Below are 23002 nucleotides of genomic sequence, written 5' to 3'. Positions count from 1 at the left end.
TCTAAGGACATTCAGGGTCCTAGTTGCTGCACACTTTAGGTTTGGAAGAATCCAGCAAAGATTGTATCCCTCTAGCTTGGCTCCCCACTTTCTGCCATAGATAGTGGCTGCAAACGGAGGCCATTTCCCATGGGAAAAAGAAGTCCTTTCCCCACGGTCTGCAAATCAAATGCAAGGTGGCCTTTGGGGCTCTAAGGACTTGCAGGGTACTTCTTACTGGCAGCTTTCCATTTGGAGAAATCCAGCAAAGATTGCAAATTTCTTGCTGGGCACCACCCTATTGGCCAGGGCGAGAGGCCAGAAATGGAGGCCATTTTCCATGGGGAAAATGAAGTCATTGGCCCAGGCTCTGGGTATCAGATGAAAGGTGGCCTTTGGGGCTCTAAGGACTTGCAGGGTCTTAGTTGCTGCCAGCTTTAGGTTTGGAGAAATCCAGCAGAATTTTCAAATTTCCTGCTTGGCACCCTACTTTCTGCCAGGGCAAGTTGCAGCACAGGGATACTATTTCTATGGGAAAAAGAAGTAATTTCCCCATCATGTGGGTATCAGCAGAGAGGTGAAATTTGGGGCTCTAAGGAGCTGCAGGCTCCTCGTTGCCAGCAGGTTTAGTTTTGGAGAAAATCAGCCAAGTTTGCAAATTTCAGACAGGGAATGAAGCAGATGGCCGGGGCGAGTGGCCCCAAACTGACCCCATTTTCCATGGGGAAATGAAGTCATGTCCCCAGGGTCTGGGTATAAGATGAAAGGTGGCATCTGGGGCTCTAAGGACTTGCAGGGTCCTAGTTGCTGCCAGCATTGGGTTTGGAGAAATCCAGCAAAGATTGCATCACTCTAGCTTGGCTCCCCACTTTCTGCCATGGTGAGTGGCTGCAAACACAGGCCATTTCCCATGGGAAAAAGAAGTCCTTTCCCCACGGTCTGCAAATGAAATGCAAGGTGGCCTTTGGGGCTCTAAGGACTTGCAGGGTACTTCTTTCTGGCAGCTTTAGATTTGGAGAAATCCAGCAAAGATTGCAAATTTCTTGCTGGGCACCACCCTATTGGCCAGGGCGAGAGGCCAGAAATGGAGGCCATTTTCCTTGGGGAAAATGAAGTCATTGGCCCAGGCTCTGGGTATCAGATGAAAGGTGGCCTTTGGGGCTCTAAGGACTTGCAGGGTCCTAGTTGCTGGCAGCTTTATGTTTGGAAGAATCCAGCACAGTTTGCAAATTTCTCGCTAGGCACAGCCTCCCTGCCAGGCCAAGTGGCGACAAATGAAGGGCATTTTCCATGGGAAAAATGTCCTTAACCCAGGGTCTCAGTAATATGTTCAAGGTGGCCTTTCAGGCTCTAAGGACTTTCAGGCTCCTGGTTGCTGCCAACTTTAGGTTTGGAAGAATCCAGCAAAGATTGTATCACTCTACCTTGGCTCCCTACTTTCTGCCATGGTGAGTGGCTGCAAACGGAGGCCATTTCCCATGGGAAAAAGAAGTCCTTTCCCCACGGTCTGCAAATCAAATGCAAGGTAGCCTTTGGGGCTCTGAGGACTTGCAGGGTACTTCTTACTGGCAGCTTTCGATTTGGAGGAATCCAGCAAAGATTGCAAATTTCTTGCTGGGCACCACCCTATTGGCCAGGGCGAGAGGCCAGAAATGGAGGCCATTTTCCATGGGGAAAATGAAGTCATTGGCCCAGGCTCTGGGTATCAGATGAAAGGCGGCATCTGGGGCTCTAAGGACTTGCAGGGTCCTAGTTGCTGGCAGCTTTATGTTTGGAAGAATCCAGCACAGTTTGCAAATTTCTCGTTAGGCACTGCCCTGCCTGCCAGGCCAAATGGCCAGAAATGAAGGGCATTTTCCATGGGAAAAATGTCCTTAACCCAGGGTCTCAGTAATATGTTCAAGGTGGCCTTTCAGGCTCTAAGGACATTCAGGGTCCTAGTTGCTGCACACTTTAGGTTTGGAAGAATCCAGCAAAGATTGTATCCCTCTAGCTTGGCTCCCCACTTTCTGCCATAGATAGTGGCTGCAAACGGAGGCCATTTCCCATGGGAAAAAGAAGTCCTTTCCCCACGGTCTGCAAATCAAATGCAAGGTGGCCTTTGGGGCTCTAAGGACTTGCAGGGTACTTCTTACTGGCAGCTTTCCATTTGGAGAAATCCAGCAAAGATTGCAAATTTCTTGCTGGGCACCACCCTATTGGCCAGGGCGAGAGGCCAGAAATGGAGGCCATTTTCCATGGGGAAAATGAAGTCATTGGCCCAGGCTCTGGGTATCAGATGAAAGGTGGCCTTTGGGGCTCTAAGGACTTGCAGGGTCTTAGTTGCTGCCAGCTTTAGGTTTGGAGAAATCCAGCAGAATTTTCAAATTTCCTGCTTGGCACCCTACTTTCTGCCAGGGCAAGTTGCAGCACAGGGATACTATTTCTATGGGAAAAAGAAGTAATTTCCCCATCATGTGGGTATCAGCAGAGAGGTGAAATTTGGGGCTCTAAGGAGCTGCAGGCTCCTCGTTGCCAGCAGGTTTAGTTTTGGAGAAAATCAGCCAAGTTTGCAAATTTCAGACAGGGAATGAAGCAGATGGCCGGGGCGAGTGGCCCCAAACTGACCCCATTTTCCATGGGGAAAAGAAGTCATGTCCCCAGGGTCTGGGTATAAGATGAAAGGTGGCATCTGGGGCTCTAAGGACTTGCAGGGTCCTAGTTGCTGCCAGCATTGGGTTTGGAGAAATCCAGCAAAGATTGCATCACTCTAGCTTGGCTCCCCACTTTCTGCCATGGTGAGTGGCTGCAAACACAGGCCATTTCCCATGGGAAAAAGAAGTCCTTTCCCCATGGTCTGCAAATGAAATGCAAGGTGGCCTTTGGGGCTCTAAGGACTTGCAGGGTACTTCTTTCTGGCAGCTTTAGATTTGGAGAAATCCAGCAAAGATTGCAAATTTCTTGCTGGGCACCACCCTATTGGCCAGGGCGAGAGGCCAGAAATGGAGGCCATTTTCCTTGGGGAAAATGAAGTCATTGGCCCAGGCTCTGGGTATCAGATGAAAGGCGGCCTTTGGGGCTCTAAGGACTTGCAGGGTCCTAGTTGCTGGCAGCTTTATGTTTGGAAGAATCCAGCACAGTTTGCAAATTTCTCGCTAGGCACAGCCTCCCTGCCAGGCCAAGTGGCGACAAATGAAGGGCATTTTCCATGGGAAAAATGTCCTTAACCCAGGGTCTCAGTAATATGTTCAAGGTGGCCTTTCAGGCTCTAAGGACTTTCAGGCTCCTGGTTGCTGCCAACTTTAGGTTTGGAAGAATCCAGCAAAGATTGTATCACTCTACCTTGGCTCCCTACTTTCTGCCATGGTGAGTGGCTGCAAACGGAGGCCATTTCCCATGGGAAAAAGAAGTCCTTTCCCCACGGTCTGCAAATGAAATGCAAGGTGGCCTTTGGGGCTCTAAGGACTTGCAGGGTACTTCTTACTGGCAGCTTTAGATTTGGAGAAATCCAGCAAAGATTGCAAATTTCTTGCTGGGCACCACCCTATTGGCCAGGGCGAGAGGCCAGAAATGGAGGGCATTTTCCATGGGGAAAATGAAGTCATTGGCCCAGGGTCTGGGTATCAGATGAAAGGCGGCATCTGGGGCTCTAAGGACTTGCAGGGTCCAAGTTGCTGCCAGCATTAGGTTTGGAGAAATCCAGCAAAGATTGCATCACTCTAGCTTGGCTCCCCACTTTCTGCCATGGTGAGTGGCTGCAAACACAGGCCATTTCCCATGGGAAAAAGAAGTCCTTTCCCCACGGTCTTCAAATGAAATGCAAGGTGGCCTTTGGGGCTCTGAGGACATGCAGGGTACTTCTTACTGGCAGCTTTCGATTTGGAGCAATCCAGCAAAGATTGCAAATTTCTTGCTGGGCACCACCCTATTGGCCAGGGCGAGAGGCCAGAAATGGAGGCCATTTTCCATGGGGAAAATGAAGTCATTGGCCCAGGGTCTGGGTATCAGATGAAAGGTGGCCTTTGGGGCTCTAAGGACTTGCAGGGTCTTAGTTGCTGCCAGCTTTAGGTTTGGAGAAATCCAGCAGAATTTTCAAATTTCCTGCTTGGCACCCTACTTTCTGCCAGGGCAAGTTGCAGCACAGGGATACTATTTCTATGGGAAAAAGAAGTAATTTCCCCATCATGTGGGTATCAGCAGAGAGGTGAAATTTGGGGCTCTAAGGAGCTGCAGGCTTCTCGTTTCCAGCAGGTTTAGTTTTGGAGAAAATCAGCCAAGTTTGCAAATTTCAGACAGGGAATGAAGCAGATGGCCGGGGCGAGTGGCCCCAAACTGACCCCATTTTCCATGGGGAAAAGAAGTCATGTCCCCAGGGTCTGGGTATAAGATGAAAGGTGGCATCTGGGGCTCTAAGGACTTGCAGGGTCCTAGTTGCTGCCAGCATTGGGTTTGGAGAAATCCAGCAAAGATTGCATCACTCAGGCTTGGCTCCCTACTTTCTGCCACAGTTAGTGGCTGCAAACACAGGCCATTTCCCATGGGAAAAAGAAGTCCTTTCCCCACGGTCTGCAAATCAAATGCAAGGTAGCCTTTGGGGCTCTGAGGACTTGCAGGGTACTTCTTACTGGCAGCTTTCGATTTGGAGGAATCCAGCAAAGATTGCAAATTTCTTGCTGGGCACCACCCTATTGGCCAGGGCGAGAGGCCAGAAATGGAGGCCATTTTCCATGGGGAAAATGAAGTCATTGGCCCAGGCTCTGGGTATCAGATGAAAGGCGGCATCTGGGGCTCTAAGGACTTGCAGGGTCCTAGTTGCTGGCAGCTTTATGTTTGGAAGAATCCAGCACAGTTTGCAAATTTCTCGTTAGGCACTGCCCTGCCTGCCAGGCCAAATGGCCAGAAATGAAGGGCATTTTCCATGGGAAAAATGTCCTTAACCCAGGGTCTCAGTAATATGTTCAAGGTGGCCTTTCAGGCTCTAAGGACATTCAGGGTCCTAGTTGCTGCACACTTTAGGTTTGGAAGAATCCAGCAAAGATTGTATCCCTCTAGCTTGGCTCCCCACTTTCTGCCATAGATAGTGGCTGCAAACGGAGGCCATTTCCCATGGGAAAAAGAAGTCCTTTCCCCACGGTCTGCAAATCAAATGCAAGGTGGCCTTTGGGGCTCTAAGGACTTGCAGGGTACTTCTTACTGGCAGCTTTCCATTTGGAGAAATCCAGCAAAGATTGCAAATTTCTTGCTGGGCACCACCCTATTGGCCAGGGCGAGAGGCCAGAAATGGAGGCCATTTTCCATGGGGAAAATGAAGTCATTGGCCCAGGCTCTGGGTATCAGATGAAAGGTGGCCTTTGGGGCTCTAAGGACTTGCAGGGTCTTAGTTGCTGCCAGCTTTAGGTTTGGAGAAATCCAGCAGAATTTTCAAATTTCCTGCTTGGCACCCTACTTTCTGCCAGGGCAAGTTGCAGCACAGGGATACTATTTCTATGGGAAAAAGAAGTAATTTCCCCATCATGTGGGTATCAGCAGAGAGGTGAAATTTGGGGCTCTAAGGAGCTGCAGGCTCCTCGTTGCCAGCAGGTTTAGTTTTGGAGAAAATCAGCCAAGTTTGCAAATTTCAGACAGGGAATGAAGCAGATGGCCGGGGCGAGTGGCCCCAAACTGACCCCATTTTCCATGGGGAAATGAAGTCATGTCCCCAGGGTCTGGGTATAAGATGAAAGGTGGCATCTGGGGCTCTAAGGACTTGCAGGGTCCTAGTTGCTGCCAGCATTGGGTTTGGAGAAATCCAGCAAAGATTGCATCACTCTAGCTTGGCTCCCCACTTTCTGCCATGGTGAGTGGCTGCAAACACAGGCCATTTCCCATGGGAAAAAGAAGTCCTTTCCCCACGGTCTGCAAATGAAATGCAAGGTGGCCTTTGGGGCTCTAAGGACTTGCAGGGTACTTCTTTCTGGCAGCTTTAGATTTGGAGAAATCCAGCAAAGATTGCAAATTTCTTGCTGGGCACCACCCTATTGGCCAGGGCGAGAGGCCAGAAATGGAGGCCATTTTCCTTGGGGAAAATGAAGTCATTGGCCCAGGCTCTGGGTATCAGATGAAAGGTGGCCTTTGGGGCTCTAAGGACTTGCAGGGTCCTAGTTGCTGGCAGCTTTATGTTTGGAAGAATCCAGCACAGTTTGCAAATTTCTCGCTAGGCACAGCCTCCCTGCCAGGCCAAGTGGCGACAAATGAAGGGCATTTTCCATGGGAAAAATGTCCTTAACCCAGGGTCTCAGTAATATGTTCAAGGTGGCCTTTCAGGCTCTAAGGACTTTCAGGCTCCTGGTTGCTGCCAACTTTAGGTTTGGAAGAATCCAGCAAAGATTGTATCACTCTACCTTGGCTCCCTACTTTCTGCCATGGTGAGTGGCTGCAAACGGAGGCCATTTCCCATGGGAAAAAGAAGTCCTTTCCCCACGGTCTGCAAATCAAATGCAAGGTAGCCTTTGGGGCTCTGAGGACTTGCAGGGTACTTCTTACTGGCAGCTTTCGATTTGGAGGAATCCAGCAAAGATTGCAAATTTCTTGCTGGGCACCACCCTATTGGCCAGGGCGAGAGGCCAGAAATGGAGGCCATTTTCCATGGGGAAAATGAAGTCATTGGCCCAGGCTCTGGGTATCAGATGAAAGGTGGCCTTTGGGGCTCTAAGGACTTGCAGGGTCTTAGTTGCTGCCAGCTTTAGGTTTGGAGAAATCCAGCAGAATTTTCAAATTTCCTGCTTGGCACCCTACTTTCTGCCAGGGCAAGTTGCAGCACAGGGATACTATTTCTATGGGAAAAAGAAGTAATTTCCCCATCATGTGGGTATCAGCAGAGAGGTGAAATTTGGGGCTCTAAGGAGCTGCAGGCTCCTCGTTGCCAGCAGGTTTAGTTTTGGAGAAAATCAGCCAAGTTTGCAAATTTCAGACAGGGAATGAAGCAGATGGCCGGGGCGAGTGGCCCCAAACTGACCCCATTTTCCATGGGGAAAAGAAGTCATGTCCCCAGGGTCTGGGTATAAGATGAAAGGTGGCATCTGGGGCTCTAAGGACTTGCAGGGTCCTAGTTGCTGCCAGCATTGGGTTTGGAGAAATCCAGCAAAGATTGCATCACTCTAGCTTGGCTCCCCACTTTCTGCCATGGTGAGTGGCTGCAAACACAGGCCATTTCCCATGGGAAAAAGAAGTCCTTTCCCCATGGTCTGCAAATGAAATGCAAGGTGGCCTTTGGGGCTCTAAGGACTTGCAGGGTACTTCTTTCTGGCAGCTTTAGATTTGGAGAAATCCAGCAAAGATTGCAAATTTCTTGCTGGGCACCACCCTATTGGCCAGGGCGAGAGGCCAGAAATGGAGGCCATTTTCCTTGGGGAAAATGAAGTCATTGGCCCAGGCTCTGGGTATCAGATGAAAGGCGGCCTTTGGGGCTCTAAGGACTTGCAGGGTCCTAGTTGCTGGCAGCTTTATGTTTGGAAGAATCCAGCACAGTTTGCAAATTTCTCGCTAGGCACAGCCTCCCTGCCAGGCCAAGTGGCGACAAATGAAGGGCATTTTCCATGGGAAAAATGTCCTTAACCCAGGGTCTCAGTAATATGTTCAAGGTGGCCTTTCAGGCTCTAAGGACTTTCAGGCTCCTGGTTGCTGCCAACTTTAGGTTTGGAAGAATCCAGCAAAGATTGTATCACTCTACCTTGGCTCCCTACTTTCTGCCATGGTGAGTGGCTGCAAACGGAGGCCATTTCCCATGGGAAAAAGAAGTCCTTTCCCCACGGTCTGCAAATGAAATGCAAGGTGGCCTTTGGGGCTCTAAGGACTTGCAGGGTACTTCTTACTGGCAGCTTTAGATTTGGAGAAATCCAGCAAAGATTGCAAATTTCTTGCTGGGCACCACCCTATTGGCCAGGGCGAGAGGCCAGAAATGGAGGGCATTTTCCATGGGGAAAATGAAGTCATTGGCCCAGGGTCTGGGTATCAGATGAAAGGCGGCATCTGGGGCTCTAAGGACTTGCAGGGTCCAAGTTGCTGCCAGCATTAGGTTTGGAGAAATCCAGCAAAGATTGCATCACTCTAGCTTGGCTCCCCACTTTCTGCCATGGTGAGTGGCTGCAAACACAGGCCATTTCCCATGGGAAAAAGAAGTCCTTTCCCCACGGTCTTCAAATGAAATGCAAGGTGGCCTTTGGGGCTCTGAGGACATGCAGGGTACTTCTTACTGGCAGCTTTCGATTTGGAGCAATCCAGCAAAGATTGCAAATTTCTTGCTGGGCACCACCCTATTGGCCAGGGCGAGAGGCCAGAAATGGAGGCCATTTTCCATGGGGAAAATGAAGTCATTGGCCCAGGGTCTGGGTATCAGATGAAAGGTGGCCTTTGGGGCTCTAAGGACTTGCAGGGTCTTAGTTGCTGCCAGCTTTAGGTTTGGAGAAATCCAGCAGAATTTTCAAATTTCCTGCTTGGCACCCTACTTTCTGCCAGGGCAAGTTGCAGCACAGGGATACTATTTCTATGGGAAAAAGAAGTAATTTCCCCATCATGTGGGTATCAGCAGAGAGGTGAAATTTGGGGCTCTAAGGAGCTGCAGGCTTCTCGTTTCCAGCAGGTTTAGTTTTGGAGAAAATCAGCCAAGTTTGCAAATTTCAGACAGGGAATGAAGCAGATGGCCGGGGCGAGTGGCCCCAAACTGACCCCATTTTCCATGGGGAAAAGAAGTCATGTCCCCAGGGTCTGGGTATAAGATGAAAGGTGGCATCTGGGGCTCTAAGGACTTGCAGGGTCCTAGTTGCTGCCAGCATTGGGTTTGGAGAAATCCAGCAAAGATTGCATCACTCAGGCTTGGCTCCCTACTTTCTGCCACAGTTAGTGGCTGCAAACACAGGCCATTTCCCATGGGAAAAAGAAGTCCTTTCCCCACGGTCTGCAAATCAAATGCAAGGTAGCCTTTGGGGCTCTGAGGACTTGCAGGGTACTTCTTACTGGCAGCTTTCGATTTGGAGGAATCCAGCAAAGATTGCAAATTTCTTGCTGGGCACCACCCTATTGGCCAGGGCGAGAGGCCAGAAATGGAGGCCATTTTCCATGGGGAAAATGAAGTCATTGGCCCAGGCTCTGGGTATCAGATGAAAGGCGGCATCTGGGGCTCTAAGGACTTGCAGGGTCCTAGTTGCTGGCAGCTTTATGTTTGGAAGAATCCAGCACAGTTTGCAAATTTCTCGTTAGGCACTGCCCTGCCTGCCAGGCCAAATGGCCAGAAATGAAGGGCATTTTCCATGGGAAAAATGTCCTTAACCCAGGGTCTCAGTAATATGTTCAAGGTGGCCTTTCAGGCTCTAAGGACATTCAGGGTCCTAGTTGCTGCACACTTTAGGTTTGGAAGAATCCAGCAAAGATTGTATCCCTCTAGCTTGGCTCCCCACTTTCTGCCATAGATAGTGGCTGCAAACGGAGGCCATTTCCCATGGGAAAAAGAAGTCCTTTCCCCACGGTCTGCAAATCAAATGCAAGGTGGCCTTTGGGGCTCTAAGGACTTGCAGGGTACTTCTTACTGGCAGCTTTCCATTTGGAGAAATCCAGCAAAGATTGCAAATTTCTTGCTGGGCACCACCCTATTGGCCAGGGCGAGAGGCCAGAAATGGAGGCCATTTTCCATGGGGAAAATGAAGTCATTGGCCCAGGCTCTGGGTATCAGATGAAAGGTGGCCTTTGGGGCTCTAAGGACTTGCAGGGTCTTAGTTGCTGCCAGCTTTAGGTTTGGAGAAATCCAGCAGAATTTTCAAATTTCCTGCTTGGCACCCTACTTTCTGCCAGGGCAAGTTGCAGCACAGGGATACTATTTCTATGGGAAAAAGAAGTAATTTCCCCATCATGTGGGTATTAGCAGAGAGGTGAAATTTGGGGCTCTAAGGAGCTGCAGGCTCCTCGTTGCCAGCAGGTTTAGTTTTGGAGAAAATCAGCCAAGTTTGCAAATTTCAGACAGGGAATGAAGCAGATGGCCGGGGCGAGTGGCCCCAAACTGACCCCATTTTCCATGGGGAAAAGAAGTCATGTCCCCAGGGTCTGGGTATAAGATGAAAGGTGGCATCTGGGGCTCTAAGGACTTGCAGGGTCCTAGTTGCTGCCAGCATTGGGTTTGGAGAAATCCAGCAAAGATTGCATCACTCTAGCTTGGCTCCCCACTTTCTGCCATGGTGAGTGGCTGCAAACACAGGCCATTTCCCATGGGAAAAAGAAGTCCTTTCCCCATGGTCTGCAAATGAAATGCAAGGTGGCCTTTGGGGCTCTAAGGACTTGCAGGGTACTTCTTTCTGGCAGCTTTACATTTGGAGAAATCCAGCAAAGATTGCAAATTTCTTGCTGGGCACCACCCTATTGGCCAGGGCGAGAGGCCAGAAATGGAGGCCATTTTCCTTGGGGAAAATGAAGTCATTGGCCCAGGCTCTGGGTATCAGATGAAAGGTGGCCTTTGGGGCTCTAAGGACTTGCAGGGTCCTAGTTGCTGGCAGCTTTATGTTTGGAAGAATCCAGCACAGTTTGCAAATTTCTCGCTAGGCACAGCCTCCCTGCCAGGCCAAGTGGCGACAAATGAAGGACATTTTCCATGGGAAAAATGTCCTTAACCCAGGGTCTCAGTAATATGTTCAAGGTGGCCTTTCAGGCTCTAAGGACTTTCAGGCTCCTGGTTGCTGCCAACTTTAGGTTTGGAAGAATCCAGCAAAGATTGTATCACTCTACCTTGGCTCCCTACTTTCTGCCATGGTGAGTGGCTGCAAACGGAGGCCATTTCCCATGGGAAAAAGAAGTCCTTTCCCCACGGTCTGCAAATGAAATGCAAGGTGGCCTTTGGGGCTCTAAGGACTTGCAGGGTACTTCTTACTGGCAGCTTTAGATTTGGAGAAATCCAGCAAAGATTGCAAATTTCTTGCTGGGCACCACCCTATTGGCCAGGGCGAGAGGCCAGAAATGGAGGCCATTTTCCATGGGGAAAATGAAGTCATTGGCCCAGGGTCTGGGTATCAGATGAAAGGCGGCATCTGGGGCTCTAAGGACTTGCAGGGTCCAAGTTGCTGCCAGCATTAGGTTTGGAGAAATCCAGCAAAGATTGCATCACTCTAGCTTGGCTCCCCACTTTCTGCCATGGTGAGTGGCTGCAAACACAGGCCATTTCCCATGGGAAAAAGAAGTCCTTTCCCCACGGTCTTCAAATGAAATGCAAGGTGGCCTTTGGGGCTCTGAGGACATGCAGGGTACTTCTTACTGGCAGCTTTCGATTTGGAGCAATCCAGCAAAGATTGCAAATTTCTTGCTGGGCACCACCCTATTGGCCAGGGCGAGAGGCCAGAAATGGAGGCCATTTTCCATGGGGAAAATGAAGTCATTGGCCCAGGCTCTGGGTATCAGATGAAAGGTGGCCTTTGGGGCTCTAAGGACTTGCAGGGTCTTAGTTGCTGCCAGCTTTAGGTTTGGAGAAATCCAGCAGAATTTTCAAATTTCCTGCTTGGCACCCTACTTTCTGCCAGGGCAAGTTGCAGCACAGGGATACTATTTCTATGGGAAAAAGAAGTAATTTCCCCATCATGTGGGTATCAGCAGAGAGGTGAAATTTGGGGCTCTAAGGAGCTGCAGGCTTCTCGTTGCCAGCAGGTTTAGTTTTGGAGAAAATCAGCCAAGTTTGCAAATTTCAGACAGGGAATGAAGCAGATGGCCGGGGCGAGTGGCCCCAAACTGACCCCATTTTCCATGGGGAAAAGAAGTCATGTCCCCAGGGTCTGGGTATAAGATGAAAGGTGGCATCTGGGGCTCTAAGGACTTGCAGGGTCCTAGTTGCTGCCAGCATTGGGTTTGGAGAAATCCAGCAAAGATTGCATCACTCAGGCTTGGCTCCCTACTTTCTGCCACAGTTAGTGGCTGCAAACACAGGCCATTTCCCATGGGAAAAAGAAGTCCTTTCCCCACGGTCTGCAAATCAAATGCAAGGTAGCCTTTGGGGCTCTGAGGACTTGCAGGGTACTTCTTACTGGCAGCTTTCGATTTGGAGGAATCCAGCAAAGATTGCAAATTTCTTGCTGGGCACCACCCTATTGGCCAGGGCGAGAGGCCAGAAATGGAGGCCATTTTCCATGGGGAAAATGAAGTCATTGGCCCAGGCTCTGGGTATCAGATGAAAGGCGGCATCTGGGGCTCTAAGGACTTGCAGGGTCCTAGTTGCTGGCAGCTTTATGTTTGGAAGAATCCAGCACAGTTTGCAAATTTCTCGTTAGGCACTGCCCTGCCTGCCAGGCCAAATGGCCAGAAATGAAGGGCATTTTCCATGGGAAAAATGTCCTTAACCCAGGGTCTCAGTAATATGTTCAAGGTGGCCTTTCAGGCTCTAAGGACATTCAGGGTCCTAGTTGCTGCACACTTTAGGTTTGGAAGAATCCAGCAAAGATTGTATCCCTCTAGCTTGGCTCCCCACTTTCTGCCATAGATAGTGGCTGCAAACGGAGGCCATTTCCCATGGGAAAAAGAAGTCCTTTCCCCACGGTCTGCAAATCAAATGCAAGGTGGCCTTTGGGGCTCTAAGGACTTGCAGGGTACTTCTTACTGGCAGCTTTCCATTTGGAGAAATCCAGCAAAGATTGCAAATTTCTTGCTGGGCACCACCCTATTGGCCAGGGCGAGAGGCCAGAAATGGAGGCCATTTTCCATGGGGAAAATGAAGTCATTGGCCCAGGCTCTGGGTATCAGATGAAAGGTGGCCTTTGGGGCTCTAAGGACTTGCAGGGTCTTAGTTGCTGCCAGCTTTAGGTTTGGAGAAATCCAGCAGAATTTTCAAATTTCCTGCTTGGCACCCTACTTTCTGCCAGGGCAAGTTGCAGCACAGGGATACTATTTCTATGGGAAAAAGAAGTAATTTCCCCATCATGTGGGTATCAGCAGAGAGGTGAAATTTGGGGCTCTAAGGAGCTGCAGGCTCCTCGTTGCCAGCAGGTTTAGTTTTGGAGAAAATCAGCCAAGTTTGCAAATTTCAGACAGGGAATGAAGCAGATGGCCGGGGCGAGTGGCCCCAAACTGACCCCATTTTCCATGGGGAAATGAAGTCATGTCCCCAGGGTCTGGGTATAAGATGAAAGGTGGCATCTGGGGCTCTAAGGACTTGCAGGGTCCTAGTTGCTGCCAGCATTGGGTTTGGAGAAATCCAGCAAAGATTGCATCACTCTAGCTTGGCTCCCCACTTTCTGCCATGGTGAGTGGCTGCAAACACAGGCCATTTCCCATGGGAAAAAGAAGTCCTTTCCCCACGGTCTGCAAATGAAATGCAAGGTGGCCTTTGGGGCTCTAAGGACTTGCAGGGTACTTCTTTCTGGCAGCTTTAGATTTGGAGAAATCCAGCAAAGATTGCAAATTTCTTGCTGGGCACCACCCTATTGGCCAGGGCGAGAGGCCAGAAATGGAGGCCATTTTCCTTGGGGAAAATGAAGTCATTGGCCCAGGCTCTGGGTATCAGATGAAAGGTGGCCTTTGGGGCTCTAAGGACTTGCAGGGTCCTAGTTGCTGGCAGCTTTATGTTTGGAAGAATCCAGCACAGTTTGCAAATTTCTCGCTAGGCACAGCCTCCCTGCCAGGCCAAGTGGCGACAAATGAAGGGCATTTTCCATGGGAAAAATGTCCTTAACCCAGGGTCTCAGTAATATGTTCAAGGTGGCCTTTCAGGCTCTAAGGACTTTCAGGCTCCTGGTTGCTGCCAACTTTAGGTTTGGAAGAATCCAGCAAAGATTGTATCACTCTACCTTGGCTCCCTACTTTCTGCCATGGTGAGTGGCTGCAAACGGAGGCCATTTCCCATGGGAAAAAGAAGTCCTTTCCCCACGGTCTGCAAATCAAATGCAAGGTAGCCTTTGGGGCTCTGAGGACTTGCAGGGTACTTCTTACTGGCAGCTTTCGATTTGGAGGAATCCAGCAAAGATTGCAAATTTCTTGCTGGGCACCACCCTATTGGCCAGGGCGAGAGGCCAGAAATGGAGGCCATTTTCCATGGGGAAAATGAAGTCATTGGCCCAGGCTCTGGGTATCAGATGAAAGGCGGCATCTGGGGCTCTAAGGACTTGCAGGGTCCTAGTTGCTGGCAGCTTTATGTTTGGAAGAATCCAGCACAGTTTGCAAATTTCTCGTTAGGCACTGCCCTGCCTGCCAGGCCAAATGGCCAGAAATGAAGGGCATTTTCCATGGGAAAAATGTCCTTAACCCAGGGTCTCAGTAATATGTTCAAGGTGGCCTTTCAGGCTCTAAGGACATTCAGGGTCCTAGTTGCTGCACACTTTAGGTTTGGAAGAATCCAGCAAAGATTGTATCCCTCTAGCTTGGCTCCCCACTTTCTGCCATAGATAGTGGCTGCAAACGGAGGCCATTTCCCATGGGAAAAAGAAGTCCTTTCCCCACGGTCTGCAAATCAAATGCAAGGTGGCCTTTGGGGCTCTAAGGACTTGCAGGGTACTTCTTACTGGCAGCTTTCCATTTGGAGAAATCCAGCAAAGATTGCAAATTTCTTGCTGGGCACCACCCTATTGGCCAGGGCGAGAGGCCAGAAATGGAGGCCATTTTCCATGGGGAAAATGAAGTCATTGGCCCAGGCTCTGGGTATCAGATGAAAGGTGGCCTTTGGGGCTCTAAGGACTTGCAGGGTCTTAGTTGCTGCCAGCTTTAGGTTTGGAGAAATCCAGCAGAATTTTCAAATTTCCTGCTTGGCACCCTACTTTCTGCCAGGGCAAGTTGCAGCACAGGGATACTATTTCTATGGGAAAAAGAAGTAATTTCCCCATCATGTGGGTATCAGCAGAGAGGTGAAATTTGGGGCTCTAAGGAGCTGCAGGCTCCTCGTTGCCAGCAGGTTTAGTTTTGGAGAAAATCAGCCAAGTTTGCAAATTTCAGACAGGGAATGAAGCAGATGGCCGGGGCGAGTGGCCCCAAACTGACCCCATTTTCCATGGGGAAAAGAAGTCATGTCCCCAGGGTCTGGGTATAAGATGAAAGGTGGCATCTGGGGCTCTAAGGACTTGCAGGGTCCTAGTTGCTGCCAGCATTGGGTTTGGAGAAATCCAGCAAAGATTGCATCACTCTAGCTTGGCTCCCCACTTTCTGCCATGGTGAGTGGCTGCAAACACAGGCCATTTCCCATGGGAAAAAGAAGTCCTTTCCCCATGGTCTGCAAATGAAATGCAAGGTGGCCTTTGGGGCTCTAAGGACTTGCAGGGTACTTCTTTCTGGCAGCTTTAGATTTGGAGAAATCCAGCAAAGATTGCAAATTTCTTGCTGGGCACCACCCTATTGGCCAGGGCGAGAGGCCAGAAATGGAGGCCATTTTCCTTGGGGAAAATGAAGTCATTGGCCCAGGCTCTGGGTATCAGATGAAAGGCGGCCTTTGGGGCTCTAAGGACTTGCAGGGTCCTAGTTGCTGGCAGCTTTATGTTTGGAAGAATCCAGCACAGTTTGCAAATTTCTCGCTAGGCACAGCCTCCCTGCCAGGCCAAGTGGCGACAAATGAAGGGCATTTTCCATGGGAAAAATGTCCTTAACCCAGGGTCTCAGTAATATGTTCAAGGTGGCCTTTCAGGCTCTAAGGACTTTCAGGCTCCTGGTTGCTGCCAACTTTAGGTTTGGAAGAATCCAGCAAAGATTGTATCACTCTACCTTGGCTCCCTACTTTCTGCCATGGTGAGTGGCTGCAAACGGAGGCCATTTCCCATGGGAAAAAGAAGTCCTTTCCCCACGGTCTGCAAATGAAATGCAAGGTGGCCTTTGGGGCTCTAAGGACTTGCAGGGTACTTCTTACTGGCAGCTTTAGATTTGGAGAAATCCAGCAAAGATTGCAAATTTCTTGCTGGGCACCACCCTATTGGCCAGGGCGAGAGGCCAGAAATGGAGGGCATTTTCCATGGGGAAAATGAAGTCATTGGCCCAGGGTCTGGGTATCAGATGAAAGGCGGCATCTGGGGCTCTAAGGACTTGCAGGGTCCAAGTTGCTGCCAGCATTAGGTTTGGAGAAATCCAGCAAAGATTGCATCACTCTAGCTTGGCTCCCCACTTTCTGCCATGGTGAGTGGCTGCAAACACAGGCCATTTCCCATGGGAAAAAGAAGTCCTTTCCCCACGGTCTTCAAATGAAATGCAAGGTGGCCTTTGGGGCTCTGAGGACATGCAGGGTACTTCTTACTGGCAGCTTTCGATTTGGAGCAATCCAGCAAAGATTGCAAATTTCTTGCTGGGCACCACCCTATTGGCCAGGGCGAGAGGCCAGAAATGGAGGCCATTTTCCATGGGGAAAATGAAGTCATTGGCCCAGGGTCTGGGTATCAGATGAAAGGTGGCCTTTGGGGCTCTAAGGACTTGCAGGGTCTTAGTTGCTGCCAGCTTTAGGTTTGGAGAAATCCAGCAGAATTTTCAAATTTCCTGCTTGGCACCCTACTTTCTGCCAGGGCAAGTTGCAGCACAGGGATACTATTTCTATGGGAAAAAGAAGTAATTTCCCCATCATGTGGGTATCAGCAGAGAGGTGAAATTTGGGGCTCTAAGGAGCTGCAGGCTTCTCGTTTCCAGCAGGTTTAGTTTTGGAGAAAATCAGCCAAGTTTGCAAATTTCAGACAGGGAATGAAGCAGATGGCCGGGGCGAGTGGCCCCAAACTGACCCCATTTTCCATGGGGAAAAGAAGTCATGTCCCCAGGGTCTGGGTATAAGATGAAAGGTGGCATCTGGGGCTCTAAGGACTTGCAGGGTCCTAGTTGCTGCCAGCATTGGGTTTGGAGAAATCCAGCAAAGATTGCATCACTCAGGCTTGGCTCCCTACTTTCTGCCACAGTTAGTGGCTGCAAACACAGGCCATTTCCCATGGGAAAAAGAAGTCCTTTCCCCACGGTCTGCAAATCAAATGCAAGGTAGCCTTTGGGGCTCTGAGGACTTGCAGGGTACTTCTTACTGGCAGCTTTCGATTTGGAGGAATCCAGCAAAGATTGCAAATTTCTTGCTGGGCACCACCCTATTGGCCAGGGCGAGAGGCCAGAAATGGAGGCCATTTTCCATGGGGAAAATGAAGTCATTGGCCCAGGCTCTGGGTATCAGATGAAAGGCGGCATCTGGGGCTCTAAGGACTTGCAGGGTCCTAGTTGCTGGCAGCTTTATGTTTGGAAGAATCCAGCACAGTTTGCAAATTTCTCGTTAGGCACTGCCCTGCCTGCCAGGCCAAATGGCCAGAAATGAAGGGCATTTTCCATGGGAAAAATGTCCTTAACCCAGGGTCTCAGTAATATGTTCAAGGTGGCCTTTCAGGCTCTAAGGACATTCAGGGTCCTAGTTGCTGCACACTTTAGGTTTGGAAGAATCCAGCAAAGATTGTATCCCTCTAGCTTGGCTCCCCACTTTCTGCCATAGATAGTGGCTGCAAACGGAGGCCATTTCCCATGGGAAAAAGAAGTCCTTTCCCCACGGTCTGCAAATCAAATGCAAGGTGGCCTTTGGGGCTCTAAGGACTTGCAGGGTACTTCTTACTGGCAGCTTTCCATTTGGAGAAATCCAGCAAAGATTGCAAATTTCTTGCTGGGCACCACCCTATTGGCCAGGGCGAGAGGCCAGAAATGGAGGCCATTTTCCATGGGGAAAATGAAGTCATTGGCCCAGGCTCTGGGTATCAGATGAAAGGTGGCCTTTGGGGCTCTAAGGACTTGCAGGGTCTTAGTTGCTGCCAGCTTTAGGTTTGGAGAAATCCAGCAGAATTTTCAAATTTCCTGCTTGGCACCCTACTTTCTGCCAGGGCAAGTTGCAGCACAGGGATACTATTTCTATGGGAAAAAGAAGTAATTTCCCCATCATGTGGGTATTAGCAGAGAGGTGAAATTTGGGGCTCTAAGGAGCTGCAGGCTCCTCGTTGCCAGCAGGTTTAGTTTTGGAGAAAATCAGCCAAGTTTGCAAATTTCAGACAGGGAATGAAGCAGATGGCCGGGGCGAGTGGCCCCAAACTGACCCCATTTTCCATGGGGAAAAGAAGTCATGTCCCCAGGGTCTGGGTATAAGATGAAAGGTGGCATCTGGGGCTCTAAGGACTTGCAGGGTCCTAGTTGCTGCCAGCATTGGGTTTGGAGAAATCCAGCAAAGATTGCATCACTCTAGCTTGGCTCCCCACTTTCTGCCATGGTGAGTGGCTGCAAACACAGGCCATTTCCCATGGGAAAAAGAAGTCCTTTCCCCATGGTCTGCAAATGAAATGCAAGGTGGCCTTTGGGGCTCTAAGGACTTGCAGGGTACTTCTTTCTGGCAGCTTTACATTTGGAGAAATCCAGCAAAGATTGCAAATTTCTTGCTGGGCACCACCCTATTGGCCAGGGCGAGAGGCCAGAAATGGAGGCCATTTTCCTTGGGGAAAATGAAGTCATTGGCCCAGGCTCTGGGTATCAGATGAAAGGTGGCCTTTGGGGCTCTAAGGACTTGCAGGGTCCTAGTTGCTGGCAGCTTTATGTTTGGAAGAATCCAGCACAGTTTGCAAATTTCTCGCTAGGCACAGCCTCCCTGCCAGGCCAAGTGGCGACAAATGAAGGACATTTTCCATGGGAAAAATGTCCTTAACCCAGGGTCTCAGTAATATGTTCAAGGTGGCCTTTCAGGCTCTAAGGACTTTCAGGCTCCTGGTTGCTGCCAACTTTAGGTTTGGAAGAATCCAGCAAAGATTGTATCACTCTACCTTGGCTCCCTACTTTCTGCCATGGTGAGTGGCTGCAAACGGAGGCCATTTCCCATGGGAAAAAGAAGTCCTTTCCCCACGGTCTGCAAATCAAATGCAAGGTGGCCTTTGGGGCTCTAAGGACTTGCAGGGTACTTCTTACTGGCAGCTTTAGATTTGGAGAAATCCAGCAAAGATTGCAAATTTCTTGCTGGGCACCACCCTATTGGCCAGGGCGAGAGGCCAGAAATGGAGGCCATTTTCCATGGGGAAAATGAAGTCATTGGCCCAGGGTCTGGGTATCAGATGAAAGGCGGCATCTGGGGCTCTAAGGACTTGCAGGGTCCAAGTTGCTGCCAGCATTAGGTTTGGAGAAATCCAGCAAAGATTGCATCACTCTAGCTTGGCTCCCCACTTTCTGCCATGGTGAGTGGCTGCAAACACAGGCCATTTCCCATGGGAAAAAGAAGTCCTTTCCCCACGGTCTTCAAATGAAATGCAAGGTGGCCTTTGGGGCTCTGAGGACATGCAGGGTACTTCTTACTGGCAGCTTTCGATTTGGAGCAATCCAGCAAAGATTGCAAATTTCTTGCTGGGCACCACCCTATTGGCCAGGGCGAGAGGCCAGAAATGGAGGCCATTTTCCATGGGGAAAATGAAGTCATTGGCCCAGGCTCTGGGTATCAGATGAAAGGTGGCCTTTGGGGCTCTAAGGACTTGCAGGGTCTTAGTTGCTGCCAGCTTTAGGTTTGGAGAAATCCAGCAGAATTTTCAAATTTCCTGCTTGGCACCCTACTTTCTGCCAGGGCAAGTTGCAGCACAGGGATACTATTTCTATGGGAAAAAGAAGTAATTTCCCCATCATGTGGGTATCAGCAGAGAGGTGAAATTTGGGGCTCTAAGGAGCTGCAGGCTTCTCGTTGCCAGCAGGTTTAGTTTTGGAGAAAATCAGCCAAGTTTGCAAATTTCAGACAGGGAATGAAGCAGATGGCCGGGGCGAGTGGCCCCAAACTGACCCCATTTTCCATGGGGAAAAGAAGTCATGTCCCCAGGGTCTGGGTATAAGATGAAAGGTGGCATCTGGGGCTCTAAGGACTTGCAGGGTCCTAGTTGCTGCCAGCATTGGGTTTGGAGAAATCCAGCAAAGATTGCATCACTCAGGCTTGGCTCCCTACTTTCTGCCACAGTTAGTGGCTGCAAACACAGGCCATTTCCCATGGGAAAAAGAAGTCCTTTCCCCACGGTCTGCAAATCAAATGCAAGGTAGCCTTTGGGGCTCTGAGGACTTGCAGGGTACTTCTTACTGGCAGCTTTCGATTTGGAGGAATCCAGCAAAGATTGCAAATTTCTTGCTGGGCACCACCCTATTGGCCAGGGCGAGAGGCCAGAAATGGAGGCCATTTTCCATGGGGAAAATGAAGTCATTGGCCCAGGCTCTGGGTATCAGATGAAAGGCGGCATCTGGGGCTCTAAGGACTTGCAGGGTCCTAGTTGCTGGCAGCTTTATGTTTGGAAGAATCCAGCACAGTTTGCAAATTTCTCGTTAGGCACTGCCCTGCCTGCCAGGCCAAATGGCCAGAAATGAAGGGCATTTTCCATGGGAAAAATGTCCTTAACCCAGGGTCTCAGTAATATGTTCAAGGTGGCCTTTCAGGCTCTAAGGACATTCAGGGTCCTAGTTGCTGCACACTTTAGGTTTGGAAGAATCCAGCAAAGATTGTATCCCTCTAGCTTGGCTCCCCACTTTCTGCCATAGATAGTGGCTGCAAACGGAGGCCATTTCCCATGGGAAAAAGAAGTCCTTTCCCCACGGTCTGCAAATCAAATGCAAGGTGGCCTTTGGGGCTCTAAGGACTTGCAGGGTACTTCTTACTGGCAGCTTTAGATTTGGAGCAATCCAGCAAAGATTGCAAATTTCTTGCTGGGCACCACCCTATTGGCCAGGGCGAGAGGCCAGAAATGGAGGCCATTTTCCATGGGGAAAATGAAGTCATTGGCCCAGGCTCTGGGTATCAGATGAAAGGTGGCCTTTGGGGCTCTAAGGACTTGCAGGGTACTTCTTTCTGGCAGCTTTAGATTTGGAGAAATCCAGCAAAGATTGCAAATTTCTTGCTGGGCACCACCCTATTGGCCAGGGCGAGAGGCCAGAAATGGAGGCCATTTTCCATGGGGAAAATGAAGTCATTGGCCCAGGGTCTGGGTATCAGATGAAAGGCGGCATCTGGGGCTCTAAGGACTTGCAGGGTCCAAGTTGCTGCCAGCATTAGGTTTGGAGAAATCCAGCAAAGATTGCATCACTCTAGCTTGGCTCCCCACTTTCTGCCATGGTGAGTGGCTGCAAACACAGGCCATTTCCCATGGGAAAAAGAAGTCCTTTCCCCACGGTCTGCAAATGAAATGCAAGGTGGCCTTTGGGGCTCTAAGGACTTGCAGGGTACTTCTTACTGGCAGCTTTCGATTTGGAGAAATCCAGCAAAGATTGCAAATTTCTTGCTGGGCACCACCCTATTGGCCAGGGCGAGAGGCCAGAAATGGAGGCCATTTTCCATGGGGAAAATGAAGTCATTGGCCCAGGGTCTGGGTATCAGATGAAAGGTGGCCTTTGGGGCTCTAAGGACTTGCAGGGTCTTAGTTGCTGCCAGCTTTAGGTTTGGAGAAATCCAGCAGAATTTTCAAATTTCCTGCTTGGCACCCTACTTTCTGCCAGGGCAAGTTGCAGCACAGGGATACTATTTCTATGGGAAAAAGAAGTAATTTCCCCATCATGTGGGTATCAGCAGAGAGGTGAAATTTGGGGCTCTAAGGAGCTGCAGGCTTCTCGTTGCCAGCAGGTTTAGTTTTGGAGAAAATCAGCCAAGTTTGCAAATTTCAGACAGGGAATGAAGCAGATGGCCGGGGCGAGTGGCCCCAAACTGACCCCATTTTCCATGGGGAAAAGAAGTCATGTCCCCAGGGTCTGGGTATAAGATGAAAGGTGGCATCTGGGGCTCTAAGGACTTGCAGGGTCCTAGTTGCTGCCAGCATTGGGTTTGGAGAAATCCAGCAAAGATTGCATCACTCAGGCTTGGCTCCCTACTTTCTGCCACAGTTAGTGGCTGCAAACACAGGCCATTTCCCATGGGAAAAAGAAGTCCTTTCCCCATGGTCTGCAAATCAAATGCAAGGTAGCCTTTGGGGCTCTAAGGACTTGCAGGGTACTTCTTACTGGCAGCTTTCGATTTGGAGGAATCCAGCAAAGATTGCAAATTTCTTGCTGGGCACCACCCTATTGGCCAGGGCGAGAGGCCAGAAATGGAGGCCATTTTCCATGGGGAAAATGAAGTCATTGGCCCAGGGTCTGGGTATCAGATGAAAGGCGGCATCTGGGGCTCTAAGGACTTGCAGGGTCCTAGTTGCTGGCAGCTTTATGTTTGGAAGAATCCAGCACAGTTTGCAAATTTCTCGTTAGGCACTGCCCTGCCTGCCAGGCCAAATGGCCAGAAATGAAGGGCATTTTCCATGGGAAAAATGTCCTTAACCCAGGGTCTCAGTAATATGTTCAAGGTGGCCTTTCAGGCTCTAAGGACATTCAGGGTCCTAGTTGCTGCACACTTTAGGTTTGGAAGAATCCAGCAAAGATTGTATCCCTCTAGCTTGGCTCCCCACTTTCTGCCATAGATAGTGGCTGCAAACGGAGGCCATTTCCCATGGGAAAAAGAAGTCCTTTCCCCACGGTCTGCAAATCAAATGCAAGGTGGCCTTTGGGGCTCTAAGGACTTGCAGCGTACTTCTTACTGGCAGCTTTCCATTTGGAGAAATCCAGCAAAGATTGCAAATTTCTTGCTGGGCACCACCCTATTGGCCAGGGCGAGAGGCCAGAAATGGAGGCCATTTTCCATGGGGAAAATGAAGTCATTGGCCCAGGCTCTGGGTATCAGATGAAAGGTGGCCTTTGGGGCTCTAAGGACTTGCAGGGTCTTAGTTGCTGCCAGCTTTAGGTTTGGAGAAATCCAGCAGAATTTTCAAATTTCCTGCTTGGCACCCTACTTTCTGCCAGGGCAAGTTGCAGCACAGGGATACTATTTCTATGGGAAAAAGAAGTAATTTCCCCATCATGTGGGTATCAGCAGAGAGGTGAAATTTGGGGCTCTAAGGAGCTGCAGGCTCCTCGTTGCCAGCAGGTTTAGTTTTGGAGAAAATCAGCCAAGTTTGCAAATTTCAGACAGGGAATGAAGCAGATGGCCGGGGCGACTGGCCCCAAACTGACCCCATTTTCCATGGGGAAATGAAGTCATGTCCCCAGGGTCTGGGTATAAGATGAAAGGTGGCATCTGGGGCTCTAAGGACTTGCAGGGTCCTAGTTGCTG

Source organism: Agelaius phoeniceus, chromosome 28 (assembly GCF_051311805.1).
Source record: "Agelaius phoeniceus isolate bAgePho1 chromosome 28, bAgePho1.hap1, whole genome shotgun sequence".
NCBI lineage: Eukaryota > Metazoa > Chordata > Aves > Passeriformes > Icteridae > Agelaius > Agelaius phoeniceus.
Note: the sequence above shows the minus strand (reverse complement) of the source record.